The 12,001-nt window shown below is 37.2% G+C and overlaps 1 long non-coding RNA gene across 1 annotated transcript; it reads right to left on the bottom strand.

Annotated features, from left to right (window-relative positions):
• Positions 1–1,069: 1,069 nt before the first annotated feature.
• Positions 1,070–10,428, bottom strand: LOC132680113 (uncharacterized). The gene is made up of 3 exons (XR_009610522.3): positions 10,224–10,428; positions 6,618–6,798; positions 1,070–1,239 (listed from the first exon to the last, which is right to left on the bottom strand). It is a non-coding gene; the product is annotated as an uncharacterized LOC132680113 (long non-coding RNA).
• Between the last annotated feature and the right edge of the window lie 1,573 nt (positions 10,429–12,001).

Genomic DNA, 12,001 nt, shown 5'->3' on the forward strand with positions numbered 1-12,001 from the left:
TCTCATTTTAATTTGTTGTTAGTCACTTTTATCTTTAATTAGTTGTGTGATAGAGTGGCAATTTGTATGTAACAGTTGCCATTTCATTGCAGTGTAGCCTTTATTTCCTTTTTTGACTCAAGGGTTTACCCATGACTGAACCCAGGGCATTTGTTCAAGCAGATGGCAAAATGATATAGTCAAAAAGGGCCATGGTGGTAAGGCATACTTGTAGATTTTTCACAAATATCGTGTCTGAGATATCAAAATTTAATTAAGAACATTGAACAAAATTCTCTACGGATGTTCCCCCTTAATTATAATAAATTGCATGACAACCAATGTTGAATATTATTTCCTTATCATAGAAATAAAGAGTAATACATTAACATAATGTTTCAAAGATCAAGTATTATTTCACAAAAACATATATTTTAATACTAAAGGTGTCTTTTTAACTTATTTTTTGGCCTATTCTTGGTATAAAACTCCAACTAGTCTTTACAGGGTTTTAATAATGTAAGCAATCAGTATAGATGGTGATTGGAGTATAATTATAGTATTTTATGGTTTACATAGAAGCTTTGTTTGTGTGGTCTCAATTGAGGTTCATTATAGCCTTCGAATTGATAGGTCTGTTATTGTTATATTATGAAAATTAGCATTTAGTGATGTTAAATTATTTACTTAGCCACAAAATGAGTTAATGGTATAATGTGAGATTTAACCATGTTGTCCAACTGTAACCGAACTAATGTGAGTTGGCTCTTTGGTGAGTCACAGAAGCTACACTAGGTGACTTGTTGCACAAAGAAAACTTTATCTGCAGCAAATAAAAAGATCATGGGAGAATAGCTTCCAAAGCTGTGACTCCCCAAGAGAGGGTGAATGGGTACCCTTTGTTTAAGGTTAGGATGAATATTTAGTTAGGAAGCCTTGTCATCATATGTAGAGGAGGAAATAATGTTCTGTATGAGCCTTAAGGATACATGCCTATACATACATTGGATGTTACATAAATGAGGCTGAGTCTCCTCCTTGGGCAGAGATTTTAGTATTGTAACGAAGTAAAGGCAATTGTGGGTCATTCCAGTTGTCATTCCAATGTTCACCTGCGCAGGTGTGAGGTGAGTCAGGGGTTTATCTCAAATGGTCTGGATGGTCTAGGCCAGTGGGAAGTCTTGTCAGGGCTGTCGCTGTCATGTGAGGGGTGGTTTCAAGTTTCATTCGCCTGCTTTTGAGGTAAGCCAGAAAGAAGAGCTTAAGGAAAAATGTAAGACAAAGGTTAATGAGCATAAGCAGGTGAGCAGTAAAAGTCAGGTCTTGGGGTTTAGCTGGTGATACAACTCCAATTTAGTCAATCAGAAAACAAATATTTCTTGAGCAATTCCATATGTCAGACATTGTTCTAGGTAGTAGATATGGAATAGCAAATAATATGGTCTTGCCTACAGGTCTACAATCTTCTGGGTGAAAATAAAGGTATTAACCAAAAGCAAAAAAACAGACATACGATAAACAAATTTCAGATACTACTTATGTGTAGAAAACCCATGATAATACATAAGTGCTTGGAGGCAGGGGCAAAGTAATTGCTTTGGAAAGGGTGAATACAGAAAGCCTGAGAAGGTATCATTGAAAACCCAAGCTGTGAGAAGGAATCAACTAGGTAATAACTCTGGGAAAGTGCTCCAAGCACAGAGACAGGAGATGGGGATGCTCATGGTGTGTCAAAGGAAACGACAAGGGGTAGTGTGGAGAGATAAAGATGGTGATGTGAGCAAAGATGAGATTGTGTAAGATCTCACATACTGTGTTGAATGGTTTAAAATATTTTATAGGTTCAGTGGGAAACCATTAGAGAATTTTGAGTACAGGGAGATGGGATAAAATTTGCTATTTAGAAAGATCACTCAGCTGTAGTGTATGGGGGGGATATCTTGGGGCAGGAGGCAATATTGAGGGCACAGAGAAAATGGTTAGGAGGTTACAGAAATAGTGCAGTGAGACAGGATGGTGCCTTGGACTGGAAGTGGGGAATGATTAAGACAGTGAGGAATGTTAGGATGTGGTATGCATTTTGAATTAGATTGACAGGATGGGATGTGGAGGGTGAAAGAAAGAGAAGAATCAGGTATAATTCTGGAGGCTCTTGTTCTGAGCAAATAGGTATATAGTGGTGCCATTTTCTGAAAGATGTATTGTGAGGAATAGTAATTCAACAAATACTTATTGGGTGCATATTATCAGTCCATGATTATTCTTAGCACTGGAAATACAGCTGTGAAGGCAACAGAATAAGTCCCTGTCTTCTTGAAGCTAGATTTCCTGGGCTGGGGGGAAGGAGACAATAAATAAATAATACATACCAGATTGTGATAATTGCTATGAAGACACATTTAACTTTACAAAGAAAATTGAAGTCTTAAAGTAGGTTTACTCTTTCCTATTTTTGGGGGGTGGTCTCAGCAGGAAGGTGATGTTTGTAGAAAGACCTAAAGATCGTGAAGGAGTAAGCCATGCCAATATTTATTGGATATCCATTGCATATATGAATTGAACAGCTAGATATTCAAGTCTATGTTTTAAAACAAAAGAGGTTGAGGGGCACCTGGGTGACTCAGTCAGTTAAGCATCCAACTTCGTCTCAGGTCATGATCTCACAGCTCATGAGTTCAAGGCCCGCATCCGGCTCTGTGCTGAGAACTCAGAGCCTGGAGCCTGCTTCAGATTCTGTGTCTCCAGCTCTCTCTGCCCCTCCAGCCCTCTCTGCTTCTCCCCCACTCATACTCTCTCTCTCTCTCTGTCAAAAATAAATAAACATTAAAACAAAGGTTGAAGATCAAGATATGAATTTGGAAATCGTAGTGTACAGCTGTATTTAATGGCATAGAATTTATGGGAAAAGATGAGGCCTCAGATATAGAGCTTGGCTTTGGGACATCAACACAGAGGTCAACATAGAGGTCATATGAGGGAGGATAATCTGGGAAAGGCAGATAAAGGGAGAGGAAGAGAAGGGGGAAGAGAAAGAGAAAAAGAGAGAAAAGTTTCAAGTATGAAGAAAAATTAGACTATGGTCACAGAATTGAAGAATAAAGGTGTTGGAAAAAGGAGAGAGAAACCAACTCTGTCAATTGTTGAGAGAAGAATCACAGTAAGATGAGGGCAGAAAAAATGGCCATTGGCTTTGACAAGATTCAGGTTATTGGTTACCCTGAACAAAGCCAATTTAATGAAATAATGAGGATGGTAGCTCAACTGCAGTGGATTGAAAAGAAAATGTGATCTAAGGAAGTGAAAACAATAGTCTAGACAAGTATTGGGAAGAATTTTCTATGAAGGAGATCCAAGATACACAGATGTGGCTGAAAGCTCTCATGGGATCAAAAAAGGCTTTTTGTTTGCTTGTTTTTATGAGGGAGATATCAGTACATAATTCTAATCTGAAAAATGACCCAGCATAGAGAGAAAAACGTGATGTGGGAGAGAAAGAGGATAAATCAAAAGCAATATTATTTTAAAGGCGGGGAAAGATAGGATCTAGGGCACAAGGGGAAGTAACAGACTTGGCTAGGAAAAGGGACCCTAATTCCATTAGAAGAGGATAGAAAGCAGAATTTGTGTGTGCATGGTTGATGGTAGTTTCAGAAAATTGGTAGCAGGAGGACAGGATTGGCTTTGGAAAGGATTTTATCCTTTTCAATGAAATATGAGTTGGAAGTTTTTGACAACTGTATGTAGGAGGCATCTGAGCTTTAGAGATTTAAGGAAATCAAGGTGTTAACTCGTTTCAGAGAGGAAAGTGAATTTACTAGAACACCATTGGATGCCCATTAGTATGGATACAAATTTATAGTGAGTCCAGTCAGTAAGTATCCGCAATTTATCCAGGGTTTTTAGCTGCTTGGAGACAGCTGCATCAAGTAAGCAGATAGTTGAGTTTAACTAGGGTTAGGGTTTTCCCAGTCCAGTATGATGAAAGAATTTTTATAAAAGAGTCATTACAGTTTTGGACCATGGAATCTGTGCTTGATGGGGGAAAGGTAGGGACTTAGAAGGGGGATATGGATAATAATAATTTAAAAAGTAGCAGAGTCAGTAGATTGGAACTAGCTTAGGGAGATAGGACATAAGACTATAAGTAATTATCAAAGGATGAAGATTTGTGAGGGTAGTTTAGGTAAAGAGGAGGAAAAGACTGTTGGTCCTGAAGAGTCCAAGCACTGAGAGGCCAGGGTGTTACATGGCTATCTGTGAATGATAAAGTCATAAGACCAGTGAATGGAGTAGCAGACTCCATTGATGAGAGAGATTTTGAGAGTTTGGTAGATGGCATATCATGGTATAGTGAGAGTGGTAAGCACTCTGATATGTGCTTCAAAAAAGAAGCAGTTTTGAAAGAAGATTAAAGTAGTTTGGAAGTGACAATGAGGGAACTACGATAAGACTTATTCAGTGTCTGTACTGTAAGGACCATAGGGAGTGTAATTTATGTCTGTATTTGAGAGAGAAGCAGGAAGAAATTTATTCAGGCAAGAGCCAAATTTCATTTAGAGCAATAAGGGGTAGGAAATTTCAGAGGAGGGATTGTGGGATGTGGGAACAATAGACTAGGAGTTCCAGAAGCCACAAGGGAAACATTTGGGAAGATGGAGGAGGGTGAGAGATGACATAATGCTGTTATAGAAGCATAGGGGACTGGCATCCATGTGATAATCCTTGAGACTTGGGCTGGACTCATGATGAGGGGGAAGAATATTGTGAGCCCTGCTACGTCTGGCCCAGAGCAGGTGGCAACTGAAGATTTTTGATGGCTGACTCAGTCTACAGTTGGAAGTTCAGGGAAACTGGAATCATATGAGATAAAAGCCTTCGGTTATTAATCCCACCTATTTAATCCAATTCTATTATTTTCCTTTCCACTTAGTTGGGTCTCTTAAATTATAATATTTTTTCAAAGCTCCTATTTGATATGTGAGTGTATCATGTGCTATACGGGATACAAGAAAAGAAAATTTGCTCCCAGTTCTTGTGAAAAGGCACAGAACAAGGAAAGGAAAACAACTAGAGAAAATAAATAATGGTTGATTTATATGATACAAAATGTACATTTCTATTAGGAGGAAATGTATAAGATAGGCTAAAAGAATGCTACTTGGAGACTGTAAGCTGAATAATGCCTGGAAGAGATTTTACTTTGGTGGAAAATAGAGTAGAGGGTATTTTGGTCTGCTTCTTATAGTTGCAACAAATGGAAAAAATTCAAGCTAATTCAATTTATTATGAAGCTTCCCTTGGGAAAATAAATGGCTTCTCATGGAAATTTGGGAAGAGAAGTCACACCAAGGTCTCAATAAACCTAGAGTTTGTGGGGCGTCTGGGTGGCTCAGTCAGTTAAGCGTCCGACTTTGTCTCAGGCCATGATCTCAGGGCTTGTAGGTTTGAGTCCCCCATCAGACTCTGCGCTGACAACTCAGAGCCTGGAGCCTGCTTTGGATCCTGTCTCTCTCTCTCTCTCTCTCTCTCTCTCTCTCTCTCTCTCCCCCTCCCTCGCTTGTGCTCTGTCTCTCTCTGTCTCTCAAAAATAAATAAATGTTAAAAAGAAAAATTGAAATTACAAAACCTAGAGCTTGATAGGAAGGGTATGGATTTCTTGGAATCTTGAAAACTCAAAATTTGTAGTTAATGGATTTTGTCCTTGAAGACTTTGCAGTTATGACTTGGCCATAGTCTAGGAGTTTTGGTCCTCCTGTCTCTCAGCTTTCTAATTGTGAATTCTTTACTTTCAACTGCAGTCAACAGAGAGAACCTGATTAACTCTCATGTCATACCAAGTGATTCAACATCCCATATATTAACTGCCTCTAATTAGGAACAGTCTTACCTCAGAGGGCTATATGAGCAAACAGGTGATGACTGCCATCCCTAACTACTACATTATTCTAGGCCACAGGGGAACATGAGCAAATGCCTGAAACTATTTATATTTTTGGATTGAGGATTGATCATCAGCATTCTGAATTCATGTATATTTAGTCTTCTGATTGTAATTTGTATTGCATAATGCTATGTTCCATTTTGGCTTATACTCTTGAACTCTTTGAACTTTGAACTCTCTTGAACTCTGAACCACAGGAAGGGAAATGACTTAATAAAATAGTTCTGAGGATTGTCTTATTACTTTTTTTGCAGCCTGTTAACTACTTGGTGTGGGGACATACAGGAAGCATATTTGGTAAGAAATTTATAACTTACTACTAAAATATGCTTCTGTTCCTAGAATTATGCCAAGTGAATGGACCAGATTGTCTTTTACTAATGTAATAAGTGTACCCATTAGTACAGCTATACCTCTGCAAGTCTGAGGATAAGATAATTTGAGGAAGAGAGGTTTCGGGATACTCATATTTGGCTTTGTTTAAGCCTTATTTTCCTTCCCCTTAGAAAACTCAATTAAACATCTTTTACCAAACAGCCTGCTGCTTCTTACTTGTATAAACTTTTAATCCAATATTATAGAAATAAAAAGTTTCCATAAACGTTGCAAATAAAATTAAAACTTAAGAAATATCAACCAATGTTTTTTATGGCTAAAATCTCTTGTAAAATCATGCAAAACTAGGACAGACACTCACAGTCTTCATTCTTCTTTTTGATAGGTCCCAAGGACACAAATGCTTTCTTCTTCTTTTGTAAATGCTACCTTATCTTCCAGCTCCTTGGAGTTTCCTTCTGTCCTGAAAAATTGAGCTCAAAAATGCAATCAGTCACCATAGTTTCTTTGATATTTGTTGTTCTCAAGGATAATCAGGAAGGCTGTGAATAACAACAAAAAGTCACCAGTCACTACACATAACAACTACAAAATTGCAAACACAGGGAATCACAAACCTTTCAAATTTCTTCCAATTGTTGTTCCTAACCTGAATCTAAATTGGTAATTCAAACTTCCATGGATTTGTATTTTTAGTTGTTTAATCTTTGGGACAGGACTTACCAAAAATCTCTTCTCACATTCTATCCTTCTCTGCTGACAGAATGGAACAGGTGGAATACTAACTATAATTTTGGTTCAAGGGGACAAATAAGAATTTTCAAAGGCCACCAGATTAACTGACACGACTGCACTAGATGCTGGCCTTGCTCAAGTAAAATCTTTGGTGCATTTCCTCCTAACTTTCACAATGATTGTTTCCTGTTTCCTGTTCCAATACAAAAGTCCTTATGGCCTTCCTTGTTCCCAGCTCCACGAGCCCAGCTCCTTGTCCTTCCTAAGACTGAGACCCTATACTAGTCTCCTCCACTGAGATGTCCTTCTTAGTCAGTCTAATGCCATTCTTTTCCAGGCCTGGGGTTAGTTAGAAAAAAATCGCCCACTCCATTGATCTCCATCATATATTATAGAACAGAGAAATCTAGGAAGCTGATAAAGAAGAAAAATATGACAATAATTTTGTTTTCTCTCTTCCATATCTGATCACCAGCACTGGCCACAGCATTGCTTCAGGCTTTTCAACTTCAAGTTTACATTCACAGGGTCATGTTTACTGTTCTTTCTATAGAGTATCTGAGTGTGAGTTGCGGTAGAGGGTGAGAATACAGATGATTTTTTCTTTTTAGGGGAGTTACTTGTTCTAATAGAGGCACACAAATCAGGCTAGGGACAGGTTAAAGAGAAACAAATCACTCCAATATGGGCTACACAACTGACTTTATCGTTGTAGCTTTCAAGGAAATCTATGAAATATTATTGGTATCTAAAAACAAAGTAAGAAATTGTATGTGACTGTTTACAAAATAAATGGGGTCATTTTTCACAACCCGACATTTATACCAGGTACTTTTTCAACAGAAATGTATCAATAGCAGAGAAAGGGAGCGAGGAGGGAGGGAGAGAGAATGAACAGTGAAGATTAGTGTGATAAATATGAAACTAAATCTACTTTCAAGACAGTAGATTTGAAATTCTTGAACACTGGCTGGAGTTTCGTGTTTTCCACATAAATTAAATCGCTTATCTAAGACAGTGCACCCTACTTTTGGCTACATCTTACACAGAATAGAATTGGATTTTGAATTTATAGGAAATGGGTTCCTTTCTCATCTCTAATGCAGATACTTTTAGGCTCTGATAAGAAAGCAACTGAATTTTATTTCATCAGATAGTTTAAGGATAACATTCAAGAATGGAAAAGCTGGACTACACTAATATCATTTTAATGAATAGCAGAACATTCAAATTAAAAATAATCTGTGGCAAAAGAGTTGACATTATTTCTATTTCTATTACATCAAAATCTAGAGAAACTATTCAGTACTAACACAATGTCAGGGTAAAAATGTGTACCCTAAAGGTGCAAATAAATTACTCTTCTTTTTAAATTATTTTTTCCATATTACCAAAAAGGTAAAACATCCTAAATCACACCATTTTACAATTATACAAAAAAGTGAAAAAATTCCCAAATATTTCCTCCAAAATCATTTCCAACATAACCAGTGTTAGGACATCAGCATACTTCCTTGGTTTTCCTGTGCTTTTTCTCACTCTCTTTCTCACACTTTTACCTTACCTTAATTCCATACTGTTTTAATACTTTCAAGTATTTACTTTTGATCAAAAAAGATATAAAATGTATATGTTATCTCTCACTGCTTATGCAAATAATTATATCATAAGCAAACAGTCAGAAACAATGATAACTCCCAGAGTTTTAAAAGTTCATGCTTAGACAGCTGGCTAACTACTCTTTGGTCTATGAATTTCAGTTCTTCACTGTAAGGTAAAAGGGGGTGAAAACCAGAGCTACCAACTTCATTTTTTGGGAAGTGAATACATTCTAAAGGTATACTTATTTGAAACTTATCTGGGGTGGATAAAGGCATTCACTCCTATATCTTGTAAGACCAAGAGTTTGTAGATATCTTATTTATCTGAATCTACTAATCTACAGAAAGGTTGACTTCTTGGGGATGGGAAAAGAGACTGGAACTATGTTAATATATTAAACAATGATACACAAGTGTATTTTTGATCAATTTGAATGGCCTCAACAATGCACAGATCACAAAGTCAACAGAACCCCAAACAGAAGAATCTGGATTGTGAGTCCACATTTAGCAAAAAGTCCTGTTGATATAAGGACCTAAATGATTTTGAAACTCATTCCAGTTGGGGACTGTGGGGGTATTTGCATGAGCTGGGATCAATGACGAAATACGTGAACTCAGAAACAGCTACAACATTTGGGGATTCCTGCATCTTTGCTGTGGAGTATTCCCTGACTGAGCAGAATAAATGAACACAATAGTTGGCAAATATTCATCTCACCATATATAATACTGATGCCTGGGTAAATCAGGAGGTATTCTCTAGCAGAGGGGACGGTGGCAACTGTGACACTTCAAGTCAAGGAAACTCGTGGCTGCATGGAGCTGCCCTCTCAGTGGGTGCCTGGGTCATGAGAACCTGCCTTGGCCATGTTCTCATGTAGCAAGTGGAAGAGCTCTGTCATTAACTACCAAGAGATGTTAAAGCATGTATGCCTTTGCTACAGGACCTTTCCCCAAACTGAGTGTCACGCAGAAAGTATGGTGATACAGTAATGGATCAGGAGTAGGGTTTTAGCTCCAAGGTGGCACCTTGACTAAGAAGTCAAACCAGGCTGAGAAGCAGCACCAATAGCAGGAGGAGGCAAAAGGCCAGAACTGATGAGACACAGTTTGTGAGCACCCTTGAGAATCCTCAAAGACATTTGAAGAGGTGCTTTCCATTAGTAGGCAAATAAGGGTTTGGAGCTTACGATTTTAGTACTAACAGATATTAGTGTTAATGTTTCTATATTGCATTTGCTCTGTTTTGAGTGTGTTGGTGGAGGGGATGTCTCCCATTATCACCCAAGATGAGTCTAGAACAAGTTTTTCATAGACAATAAATTGGAAATTATTTTTCCAAATCACTGTGGCTATTCCTCATCTATGCATATCATCAGATTATGATTTTTGCCTTTTAGCTGTTTTACGTAACTAAAGCTTATTTAGTAAAATCACAAAAATTTATTTTCAACAAGTGGAGTTACTATTCAATTAACATTTTCTTTGGTTTCTTCCTTTAAAAAACATTGTCAGAGTTTGTTTTTGTTTGCTTACTTTAATTTTTGCTGTAGAAGTGATTGGCTTGGTCGGCTTAGAAAAATGTAAAGATAAAGGAAAGCATAAAGAAGAAAATAAGCATAACTCACAATTCTACAATTAATTTCTTCTATAATTCACATAGCTGGTGATCAGGGTGTGTCAAACCTGAGAATTCTTTTATTACTTACTCCGTTTTCGACCCATCTAAGAAAGTAATTAATGTCCCTAGTTCCTTTTATCTCAGATTTTCTAACTCAAAACTAACCTGACTATTCATAATCTCCCAAAAATAAAATGCCATGCCCATGAGAATTATTCTTCCTGGTTCTTGACTTGATGAATTGGCAGAATGATTTCATGGTAGAGTAATAATGAACAATATGATGTCACCAAAATGTACAGAATTTGGTAGCAATAATATTGGTAGCTAACATATTTTCTACTTGATATGTGTCAGGCTCCATTCCAGGAGTTTTACATGTATTATCTTATTTGTTCTTCACAAAAGCCCTGTGAGTGGATGCTATTATTATTTCTACTTTACAAATGAGGAAATGAAGGCACATAAAATTTGTGTAACTTGTCTAAGGCTACATAACCACAGGTGGTGGTCACATAGGAAAACAACCTTAGTTTAATAACTTTATGGGAGATTAGTGGATGAGCTGGCATTTACTAGTATACCTTTCGTTTGATATTAGCTATTTACATTCCAGTCTTTGCCATTTTTAACTTGGAGAGCTTCTAAATTAAAATAGGGCATATATGAAGGGCTGCATTTCAACATGCCAACTGGCAAACATCATAAAAGAACATAACTCATTTCGGGAGATGCCAATCATTGATGTCTCTTCTGTTAAAGAGAAATTGAATCATTGTGCTTCAGTTACAGATCACATTTCCAACTCACTCTGAATAAGGAAGGGCATACTTTGCTATATTTGAAGTGTTATCTTCAGGCAACGTGAAATTACTTGTGAAATTGGCCAATGTATTCTGGTCAAAAGAAAGAGGTATAGAATTTCATATTATTGTAAATTCATGTTGGCTCATACAGCTTTTTTTCCAAGAATATAAATTTAACTTTATGGTTTTAGTAAATCTAATAAGTTGTCTGAGAACAAATGGATCAAGTTATTCCTGATGAACCCAAGTGACCCATTTCCAGCAAATGGAAAGCATTATCCCACACAATCCTGTTACTCATTCAAGGTACAGAAATGTTAAGCAATGAACCTTATACCTGGGAAGTTTATTCATGTTACCTTTATCAGAAATCACACCCAATGTGATCTGTTTTTGCCAACCTTGTCCGTTTGGGGCCATGAGGTACAGGAAGTAGAAGGGTAAGACATAGTAGAAAAATTTAGTCACACAGATATCCAATTTAGATAACTTGCACACTGTGTAAAATGACACTTCTCCTCTTAAGCCAGTGCTTGCCTAAAAGATATCAAAACTAAATGATATTTTTCATCACAACTCTTTGAAACTGATGACCAGGAACTTTGAAAGGCCATCTGCTTCAGGTGATAAATGACAAAGAATTTTGAGAGCTATCAGTACCCTACACTCTCACCAGATTTAACAGATGCCTTCCTGAACAAGGAACAACCGGACTCATTTTAATCAGTTAAGTACAGACTTAGGAACCATTCTGTCCCATCCGGAATGTCTATTTTCAATTCTTAAGTAGCATTACTATAATAAACTCCACCTTTTCAGCACATTAAAACCCATTGATTTTTTTTCCACTAAGATAAAGACATTTCACTAAGTTAATGGTAAGTTGCTTTATTGGTCTGTGTTCCTTTGCCTGGCAAGGAAATAAATTCATTGATCACATTATCGATTACTTAAGGAGTCCTTGTCTTTTCTGTAGCAT

The sequence above is a fragment of the Panthera onca genome, chromosome A1 (assembly GCF_046562875.1).
Source record: "Panthera onca isolate mPanOnc1 chromosome A1, mPanOnc1 haplotype 2, whole genome shotgun sequence".
Lineage (NCBI taxonomy): Eukaryota > Metazoa > Chordata > Mammalia > Carnivora > Felidae > Panthera > Panthera onca.